Below are 12,128 nucleotides of genomic sequence, written 5' to 3'. Positions count from 1 at the left end.
CAGGAACCTCAGATAAGTCTTATGTAGTAACCTGGCCAGTGTTATTTTCATAGATAGACAGTGAGGTTTTCTGAGTATGATACACATTAATCTCCAGTCAAATTGGTGAGTGTTATGATTAAGATATATTCTCCTTCTGTTATATAAATGTGTGTATATACTATAATCCTTTTTTAATTTTAATATACAGTCCACAAATTTATATATTTACCAGCATTCCTGGTGATGTATATTTCATTTAATTAATAGGTCCAGAGCAACTTGTGGATATGACAGTGGTAGGTATCGAAGGGGGACATTTTTTGCGACCTAGATGTCCCAAATTCCTACTTGTCTAACTGATAAATAATAATTATCAATGTTCATTTACTGTTATGTATATAATGATACATTCAGATAAATGCAATTTTCCACAATAGTATATACACACATTTATATAACAGAAGAATATATCTTAATCGTAACACTCACCAATTTGACTGGAGATTAATGTGTATCATACACAAAAAACCTCACTGTCTATCTATGAAAATAACACTGGCCAGGTTACTACATAAGACTTATCTGAGGTTCCTGGAGCTGTCTTGTCCACTCGCCTGATATCTCAGGTTATGCAGGAATGCACATCCAACAATTTCGTCTCCTATTTGAGAGGTGTCAGCCTAATTTTAACCTCTAGAGCACAAAAAAATTCTTCCCATTACACCAACGTTTCTAATCCAAATTCAAACAAAATGACGACTGTCCTCTTTTTAAAAATACTTTTATTAAATACAATATAGGGCATCTACCTATAAATTACCGTATTTCCGGAAAATATACAGTATTTTCCACATCTGCATACCACTGTTCACCACCAGTCAAGAATACTATAATGTATAGACAATGAAAGATACATTACACATACACCTCTTGCCGTATATAATAATCTGTATGTTTCACACTGCCACTTATCACTCGAGTGCCCTGGTAATTCATTATATATATCGCCAATAAAACTCTCCAAGTTACAGAAATCTATCACCCCCAAACGTCCACCATGTACATTTTATATTATCATGTGGGAGTTCGACACGTGGATTAGGTAAAGAAATACTCACGTAGGCTGGTAGTACGTATAATTACAGATAATGTGGAGTACGCCCTTACAGCCGTACCTATCTCTCTGCTCTCTTAACACTGACTGACTGGCCGCCCACAGTACCCATATGTGAGGGGGTCTTTGAATAATGCCAGGTCAGCGCAATATGAGTTCAGATAGTGACTCAGGCAGAGACGGTTGGTCGTTGAGTCAACGGTACACTGGTTACTGGTAACTGGTTACTTCTACTGAGAGCTCGGCGACGCTAACGTATGTCGTCCCGACATACAACTAATACAAACTAGAGATGGCAGGTATACGGCTTGGGCTGATTCTATACAATGTCAAAGTACACAACAATTAAACATTATAACATACATAAGTAGAACATTGGAATGGAAGCTTACGTAACTGAAACTGTAATGCAATACAAGGTATAATATAGCACAACTTAAAACTCAACAAATGAACAACGAACTCAACGTTGAGATTACAAGTGATAAAAAAAAATTTTGATCGATCGATCTGTATTCATGTGATCTACGGATTCTGAGGAAGGAATATATACAAAGAAAGAGTGTTTAACAGAAAGGCAGATTCGGTGCACACAAATCTAGACTGTTAACTCTCAGAATGCAGAGAGAACATGAACACACAAAAAAATTCTTGAATACTGATAAGTTGATACTGTAATTATTCATCTATACAGGTTATTTACATTTAACCCCAACTCTGCTAGGGTGAGATTGACATATGCAGAATGGGTGTCATCTCTGGGAGGATCAAACTCTGTAGCATTGGCTAACTCATGCTGTATTTGAGGCAAATCTGAATTGGAAGTTACAAATGATACTTGAGGATTTCTCAAGACCTGTCGTGTACGTAGGGAATAACGACATTCAGGTTGATCGTCTGACTGAGTATCAGAGGAAGAGAGTACAGGATCAGGAGGATTGTCAGAGTCTGTCACATTAGTCTGGGTTGGAACATCATTATCATCACATACTAACTTCATATGATCTAAATGCAATTCTTTATACTGACCAGTACTAATCTCTCTAACCTTATACTTATTACCAGTGATATGTTCAACTACTCGATAAGGACCAATAAACTTTTGATCAAGCTTTGGCATTGCAGACGTTTTGTTAAAGTTAATCAGCATAACTCTCGAACCTACTTTGATTTTGGATGGCTTTGCTCGAGTGTTTGCGACTCTTGTAAATTCTGCTGTTGATTTATGAAGTGTTTCACGGATTCTTCTAAAAACACTTTGAGCTAAGCTGGTATGAGTTGCTATGAAATCATCAGGGTTGTAATTTGGTTTCAGATTAGAATATAACAACTCATAAGGCAAACGTTTATCTACACCATACAATGCATAATGTGGAGTGTCACCTATAGAAACACTGTAAGCAGAATTTATAGCACACTGCACATCAGGTATAACTTCATCCCAAGTTTCACTGTTGGGATTGATAGTGGCTCTCAAGACATCAAGTACTTTCTTATTGGTTCGTTCCGCTAACCCATTGCTGGCAGGATGATGAGGAACAATGGTGGATTTAGAGATCTTGTACAAGGTGCACAAATTTTCAAGAATTTCATTACAAAATTCACCTCCATTATCTGTTACTAGGGACTTAGGGGTGGTATGCCTGCAGATAATGCGTTCTTTAAACGCTTTAGCTACTGTCTCGGCAGTCTTATCTGCAATAGGAACTAACTCACAATATCTGGTGAAATGGTCTACCATAACACACAGATGTTTGTTGCCTTGGAGGGAACATTGGAAATTAGTTAACAAATCTAGCGCAACTCTTTCCCACGGTTCGCTAGTAGTTGGATATACTTGGATTGGATTAGGACCATTAGCATTGCCTTTATGTTTCATGCAGACACTACATTTCTTAACATACTCAGAAATATCAGTTGCCATACGAGGCCAAAAGTATTTCAATCTGGCTTGTTTTACTGAACGATCCATACCAGGGTGTGCAACACCTGGTACATCGTGAACTAGCTGTAAGGCTACTACTAGTGACTGTGGAATTACTAACTGGTATACTCTTCTGCTAGGAGTACCCAACTCGGCTGTTCGATACAGTAATTCTTGGTTCATGACAAAGTCACTGATGGGTGCTGGTGGCTTCACAGTCAGAATAAGATCTTCCTGGAGCAGGAATCGAATCACACCAGACCACATGGGATCTGTTCGTTGAGCATTCTTTACATCTTCAGCACTAAATGGAGGGTCTGCAGTTACTATACTAACATGTCGCGATAAGGCATCTGCGACTACATTTGACTTGCCAGGTAAATGCTCAAAGGTGGGATTGAACTCTTGGATAGTCAAGGTCCATCTGGCTAACCTTCCAGTAGGTTGTTTGTTCTGGAATAAGGGTATCAGTGGAGCATGGTCTGTCAAGACATGAACAGAGTACTGATAAATAATGTCTCGGAAGTGCTTTAAAGACCATACTATTGCTAAAGCTTCTTGCTCAGTTACTGTATAATTACGTTCAGCCTTCGTAAGGACTCGGCTAGCAAATGCAACTGCGTTGTACTTGCCATCGGTCTTCTGAGCTAGTACGGCACCTATGCCAATTGAACTAGCATCAGTTGTCAGATAGAAGGGCTTAGAAAAATCTGAAAATTTCAAAATTGGAGCAGATGTTAGCTTTTCTTTTAGAGTTTGGAATGCTCTTTCTTGACGGAAGGTCCAAACAAAAGGAGCATCTTTCTTAAGCAACTCAGTTAGAGGAGCAGCTATGGAAGAAAAATTGGCAATGAAAGATCTATAAAAACCTGCTAAGCCCACAAAGGATCTTACGGCATCAGCAGTTTTGGGAGTTGGAAAATTTAGTACTGCAGTTACTTTACTTTGGTCAGTCGTAACCCCTCTAGGAGTGACTACGTGACCAAGAAACTTAATTTCTGATCTGAAAAATTGACATTTAGACAGTTTGATCTTTAAATTGGCTTCTTCAAGCTTGCCAAGTACTACATCAAGTCTTTTCAAGTGTGTATCCACGTCTTTAGACATGACGATTACGTCATCTAAGTACACCATAAGTGCATTACCTATGAGACCTCTAAAGATATTAGTCATGAGCCTTGAGAACGTGATAGGGGCCTTGAGAACGTGATAGGGGAAGATCGTAATCCAAACGCCATACGGAGGAAGTGATAATGACCTGTAGGAGTGGAGAATGCAGTTAGCTCTTGGCTGTCCTCGTGAAGAGGGACTTGCCAAAACCCTTGTAACAAATCCAGGGTTGAAAAGACTTTGTTATCTACGATATTACGTAAAAGATCACCCAGTACAGGGAGTGGAAAGCGATCTGGAATGGTTTTCGCGTTTAACTTCCTAAAGTTAATCACTGGGCGCCAAGTACCATCCTTCTTAGGTACTAGTATCAAGGGTGCATTCCAAGGGGAATTGCTAGGTGCAATAACTCCATCATCAAGCATTTGATTGATCAATTCTTCTGCGACAGCAACTTGTGAATGAGGCATTCTGTACGCAGGTATGTAGATAGGTCTAGTACCAGGTTCAAGTGGAATACGATGGGACAATAAGTTCGTTATACCCATCTTCTCACCTGGTAAAGCAATGACTTTACGACGTTTGTTCAACAGAGTCAACAAACGCTTATATTATATATTGCTGGTGTAATGGAAATAGGAGAAACAGGTTTGATTCAAGGCGGTAGCCCTAATTACATAAATCAAGAGCCCTTCATTAACATCACAGACGCCACATTTGATGGGTCTCGCTGTTTAACTCCACATATGAATGTTTAGTGTCACACATGACCGGACCGTACAGTGTTTCACTCGTGAACTTGTACTATTTCACACAAACGTACATTGTGTTTCACACAAGAACGTGTAGTCTCATACATGAACGTATAGTGTTTCACACACATGAACTTGTACTGTCACACATGAACGTGCAGCGTCACACAAATGTGTAGTGTAACACATTCCATGTATCGTCTTGCTTTCTCACTACATTTATATATATATATATATATATATATATATATATATATATATATATATATAATATATATATATATATTTATATATATATATTTATTATTATCACACTGGCCGATTCCCACCAAGGCAGGGTGGCCCGAAAAAGAAAAACTTTCACCATCATTCACTCCATCACTGTCTTGCCAGAAGGGTGCTTTACACTACAGTTTTTAAACTGCAACATTAACACCCCTCCTTCAGAGTGCAGGCACTGTACTTCCCATCTCCAGGACTCAAGTCCGGCCTCCCGGTTTCCCTGAACCCCTTCATAAATGTTACTTTGCTCACACTCCAACAGCACGTCAAGTATTAAAAACCATTTGTCTCCATTCACTCCTATCAAACACGCTCACGCATGCCTGCTGGAAGTCCAAGCCCCTCGCACACAAAACCTCCTTTACCCCCTCTCTCCAACCTTTCCTAGGCCGACCCCTACCCCGCCTTCCTTCCACTACAGACTGATACACTCTTGAAGTCATTCTGTTTCGCTCCATTCTCTCTACATGTCCGAACCACCTCAACAACCCTTCCTCAGCCCTCTGGACAACAGTTTTGGTAATCCCGCACCTCCTCCTAACTTCCAAACTGCGAATTCTCTGCATTATATTCACACCACACATTGCTCTCAGACATGACATCTCCACTGCCTCCAGCCTTCTCCTCGCTGCAACATTCATCACCCATGCTTCACACCCATATAAGAGCGTTGGTAAAACTATACTCTCATACATTCCCCTCTTTGCCTCCAAGGACAAAGTTCTTTGTCTCCACAGACTCCTAAGTGCACCACTCACTCTTTTCCCCTCATCAATTCTATGAGTCACCTCATCTTTCATAGACCCATCCGCTGACACGTCCACTCCCAAATATCTGAATACATTCACCTCCTCCATACTCTCTCCCTCCAATCTGATATATATATACATGTATATATATATATATATATATATATATATATATATATATATATATATATATATATATATATATATATATATATATCACAAAACGTATACAATAGATTCTTAAATTATTAGTCACGAGAGCTAGTATAAAGTAAGACGCAGGGAGTCGAAACAGTCTCCTCCTTTACACCCCTTTTTGGTAACAATAATTTTTTATATACAAATATTAAGTACTGACAAAATTTCTGCGAAGATATTAATATGGGAAAAGTGTAGATAACTGATAAGAACATAAGAAAGGAGGATCACTGCAGCAGGCCTGTTGGCCCATACTAGGCAGGTCCTTTACCTGGAGTTTACCTGGAGAGAGTTCCGGGGGTCAACGCCCCCGCGGCCCGGTCTGTGACCAGGCCTCCTGGTGGATCAGAGCCTGATCAACCAGGCTGTTACTGCTGGCTGCACGCAAACCAACGTACGAGCCACAGCCCGGCTGATCAGGAGCCGACTTTAGGTGCTTGTCCAGTGCCAGCTTGAAGACTGCCAGGGGTCTGTTGGTAATCCCCCTTATGTATGCTGGGAGGCAGTTGAACAGTCTCGGGCCCCTGACACTTATTGTATGGTCTCTTAACGTGCTAGTGACACCTCTGCTTTTCATTGGGGGGATGTTGCATCGTCTGCCAAGTCTTTTGCTTTCGTAGTGAGTGATTTTCGTGTGCAAGTTCGGTACTAGTCCCTCTAGGATTTTCCAGGTGTATATAATCATGTATCTCTCCCGCCTGCGTTCCAGGGAATACAGGTTCAGGAACCTCCCAAGCGCTCCCAGTAATTGAGGTGTTTTACCTCCGTTATGCGCGCCGTGAAGGTTCTCTGTACATTTTCTAGGTCAGTAATTTCACCTGCCTTGAAAGGTGCTGTTAGTGTGCAGCATTATTCCAGCCTAGATAGAACAAGTGACCTGAAGAGTGTCAGCATGGGCTTGGCATCCCTCGTTTTGAAGGTTCTCATTATCCATCCTTTCATTTTTCTAGCAGATGCGATCGATACAATGTTATGGTCCTTGAAGGTGAGATCCTCCGACATGATCACTCCCAGGTCTTTGACGTTGGTGTTTCGCTCTACAATCCATCCCACTAACAAAACAATTGCCGAACCCAATTTTCAATGCTACAAGCCTCCCGGCGCTACTTCTTATAAATATAACTTCTTGAAAAGTTGTTTAATTAAATAACGCTATTCCATAAGCTCACTCGAGATATATATACCATTATCCCTATTCAAATTATATAAAACGCAGTGAGCAATGAAACGGTTTAGGTACATCACAAAGAGGGCATTGATTCCTTAAATTTGCAGCGCGACCTTGCTAGTTGTAAAAAATGAACAAGGATTCCCGCAAACCTGTTCGTGATAGTAGCTACTTGTTCAACAAGTTCACGAGGCTCAGGAGTGGACTCTCCAGAAAATGATCTCTTTGATACTTAACTCTTAACAGCTCGAGGGTAAAATAACAATCTCAACAAAATGTGAGCACTTCTCTAACACAAGATGCAAAGTGCGTCAAAGATTACAGCTCAGGTTACAGGTCATTTTGTAATACGTAATACACTGAAAGTTACCACCACACATTAGTTTGTTAGTTATAAAGGCCTATGGCCGCATCTACGTTGGAACTAACATCAAGGACACTACAGTCTTGCAAACAGTAGTGTTGTATGTATTGTAACAGGTATAACACACGTGTCACACTGGTGTGAGTACGGCAGTGCATCAGTTGTGATAAGCACGAATGTTTCTTTGACTTGGGGTTGATAATTGAGCAGTTTATCAACCGTAACGAGCTAGTTTTCACAGTTGGAAAGTTGAGTGTTTAATTGCAGTACTGTACATATCTGCCTACATTATCAGTACTTCTTGCCAAAGCCCACATCTTGTCTTAGTTACATTAGTACTTTCTACATGAAATTTGCATTTGAAAATTAGTTGGTATTATTCCTTTAATACACGAAACCTTGGATAGATAATACACATAACATAGGTAATAAAAGTTCCGCAATTCACTGGTAACCAGCTGTTAATACAACAAAAATTTCCGTTCACTTATAACTGTTTACGTCTATCAGCCTCAACACGGATGATCTTAGTTCATCTTACAAGTTCTTATACACTTTATTTACTTTATATTTATTCACTACGACACGAATCCTCTACATTTATTTCTCTGACGAAGAGAGCTACGTGAAACCAAACTACGTAAGTGATTCTGCAATAAGAGCTCAAAGGATTGCTTGTCTTGTGTTAAAAATACAATTAAAATCGGACCCCAAGAAGCTCCGGCGAAGTTACCTCCCCACAACAAGTCTGGAGACTGGACGACTCTGCCTCTAGGAGGGGTAGTCAGTCCACTGACCAGAGACACACACACAAAACAGCTCTTAGCTTGTAAATAAAGGTAGTAACCTTGTAAAACCCTTGTGTAACAAAGAGAGGACAGCTCTTAGCTTGTAAACATGCATGAATGCTAGCACTAGGCTTTGTGTTTAACAATATTTTATTACATGTAAACTACACTTTGTATACTAACCTTGTAGAACCGTTGTGTAATAGAGAGAGAGAGAGAGAGAGAGAGAGAGAGAGAGAGAGAGAGAGAGAGAGAGAGAGAGAGAGAGAGAGAGAACAAGTAGTAGAACGAGGCTGTAAACTGAATTATTAAAAAAAAAAAAAAATTAAAGGCATCGTTGGAAAGGTTATGAAGAAGTTTACGGTATTCAATAGTAGAAGGCTAGGATCATCTAATGGCTGATTCTGATACTTACTATAATTATGGTACATACACCGCTTTGTTCACATACTCTTCACTGATCTTTTTTTTTATTCAAGCGATGACTCAAAGAGTCCTTGAACAGCATCAAGGCACCTCTCCAGTGGTGGGAATCTTCGCACATTGATATTCATTCAACAAAGTAATCATCGTAGTGTACTAAAAAAATGCAGCAGTTGTTATCACTTAACAATGAGGTGATGACATTACTATTTTCTTCTGAACATTTCTAGAGTTGACATTAATAAATAATTCTAGCTGGGGCAGGTAATGAATGATATGTATATTTAATTTTAGAGAAAATACATTTCAGGGAAGTGTATACAATACACGTGTCCAAGGTATTATTATTATTACAAATTAATCTGATTCTGTTTTTTCTTTACTCAATAATGAGATAATTGCTGACGATATATTACAAAAACAAGGAGGTAGTAATGAAAACATTATGGTTGGTGCTAAACACAGTACTATAGGGTTTACACATGCAGAAAACAAGGATGGTAAAAACAGGTTTTTGGCGCCAGTCTGAAGTGACCGCGTCTGCTGAGCCAGATATAGCCAGCTATATATATTGATATAAGCAAAGTTAGAGGCAAACTTTCCAATCATTAGATTAATCGAGTTGGGATTCTAAACTTTAGAATTAGAATTAATTGCAACTGAATTTCTCTCGATACATACATACATGCATACATATATATATATATATATATATATATATATATATATATATATATATATATATAAAATGTGTGTGTACTTCCCTATTTGTTACCTACCTTCAAAACTAGGGAGGCCAAGCCCATGATGACACTCTTCAGGTCACTTGTTCTATCTAGGCTGGAATATTGCTGCACTCTAACAGCACCTTTCAAGGCAGGTGAAATTGCCGACCTAGAAAATGTACAGAGAACTTTCACGGCGCGCATAACGGAGATAAAACACCTCAATTACTGGGAGCGCTTGAGGTTTCTAAACCTGTATTCCCTGGAACGCAGGAGGGAGAGATACATGATTATATACACCTGGAAAATCCTAGAGGGACTAGTACCGAACTTGCACACGAAAATCACTCACTACGAAAGCAAAAGACTTGGCAGACGATGCACCATCCCCCCAATGAAAAGCAGGGGTGTCACTAGCACGTTAAGAGACCATACAATAAGTGTCAGGGGACCGAGACTGTTCAACTGCCTCCCAGCACACATAAGGGGGATTACCAACAGACCCCTGGCAGTCTTCAAGCTGGCACTGGACAAGCACCTAAAGGCAGTTCCAAACTCCAGGTACTCCAGGTTTGTGGTTGCAGGGGTCGAGTCACAGCTCCTGTGTGTGTATGCAAATAAACCATAGGGGCTTGAGAGTTTCAGATATACAGTATCGTCAGGTGGGTTATTCATCATTTAGCAAAGAAATTCAAAGAATTTAGAAAATGTTGAGGGCAACATGTTCTTTCAAAGCACACGGGACTTGCCATAATAATAATAATGATTATACATGTAACATAATTATGTTCGACTGCAGGTTTTCGTGTCCAAAATGCTACCCGTATTAAGCTTTCGATTTGTTTTAATTAGCACGAAGTATTGCTTAATTTTGAGGACTATTTATAAAATCTTAAGCAGGCAGATATTAGTAGTTTAATACCGAGAACTGTTTATCATTAAAAAAATCGAAGAGCATTGTTAGTGCCGCATCACATGTAGATGCTGTGTGGAGGAGACGAGGCTGCCACAACTACACTATACTACACATCTCTACCCAACACAACCATATTATTATTCGTCTCTACTTCCAGACCGGTTCTCGCGATATATGGACACATTTTTCTTCCCTTTCTCTTATTACGAAGCGACACGTTTAGTTGGATGGTCCTGGGAAGTGCTCTTATTAGGAGGTGGTGACCCTTGTGGTTTAGCGCTTCTTTTTTATAATAATTATAATAATAATAATAATAATAATAATAATAATAATAATAATAATAATCTTATTAGGAGGTGGAAAAGAGGTCATAGTCTACCTTAGGAATTCATAGATGTGCAAAGTTTGTTATTTTTTTCTCCAACTACTCTTGTTTAACATTTTCTGTGCAGTATGCAGGCTCCTGTTATATTACTACGTTTATCAGTTTCCGTAAATTTTGTTTTGTAATATATAAAGATGATAAAAAAAAACAAGTAATATTAAATAAACTACTTTTGATGTTGGCAATAATCTTTTCTAGTCAAAACTAGATGGAGTTCTCTATTTCACTTTATGTATGGTTTCAAGAGTATATTTCTCTTCATGAATAATACACGTTCAAGGTATACATGTCAGTATTTATACACCTAAAATTGACTTTAAACCCTGTATTAAGGATTAAAGTATTCTTGACTGGTGGTGTACAGGTAACATACAGCCTTAATGACCCTCTTGTATTTTGCAAACGTTAAACCTAATAAACCAACCTTCTCTAGTTAGAACTAGTCACACCAGGAAGAGACAAGCATGGGCACCACACCCCAGCTACTGTACCACCATATACATACACCCACAGCCTCGTGTCAGACGTTTAAATGTTACACGATGTGTTGATGTTTTCCTTGGTTAGCTTTTATTAAGGTTTTAACCCATCAAAGCCCAACAGTGCCACGGTGTAATGTTTCTTCCAGTGAGGCTTTACTCCAGGATGCGATCCAAAACAGTTAACACTCGGGTACTTATTTACTACAAGGTGAACCGCAACAGCAGGTATTAGACTTGTTCATACTTCTCGCTCAGCCCAGGATGCAACCCATTACAGTTCGCCAACATCCAGGTTTAGGGCTCCCCATCCCCACATAAAAAATAATCTTCAGCGCCGATACCTGGACGATAGTGTCATTAGCAGACAGTATTATTATATTTATTGGGGGGAACATTAAACCCGTCAGTCACAAAGCACTTGGAAATGTTAGATAATCAGATTTGATAAAAGGAAGGGAAGGGTACCTCCAATTTACTGGATCAAAAGCCTTTCACCAGCATCAAGGTATCCCCCATCCCCCATAGAAGGGATATGAAAACCTATATAACACGGTTGTTCTACACGAGATAGTTCCTATTTGTATCACCCATTACCATATAATGGAAGAAAGACACTATTAAACACGTTATTATCACACTGGCCGATTCCCACCAAGGCAGGGTGGCCCGAAAAAGAAAAACTTTCACCATCATTCACTCCATCACTGTCTTGCCGGAAGGGTGCTTTACACTAGTTTTTAAACTGCAACATTAACACCCCTCCTTC

The sequence above is a fragment of the Cherax quadricarinatus genome, chromosome 72, assembly GCF_038502225.1.
Source record: "Cherax quadricarinatus isolate ZL_2023a chromosome 72, ASM3850222v1, whole genome shotgun sequence".
NCBI classification, from domain to species: domain Eukaryota; kingdom Metazoa; phylum Arthropoda; class Malacostraca; order Decapoda; family Parastacidae; genus Cherax; species Cherax quadricarinatus.
This window is presented reverse-complemented; position numbering follows the sequence as displayed.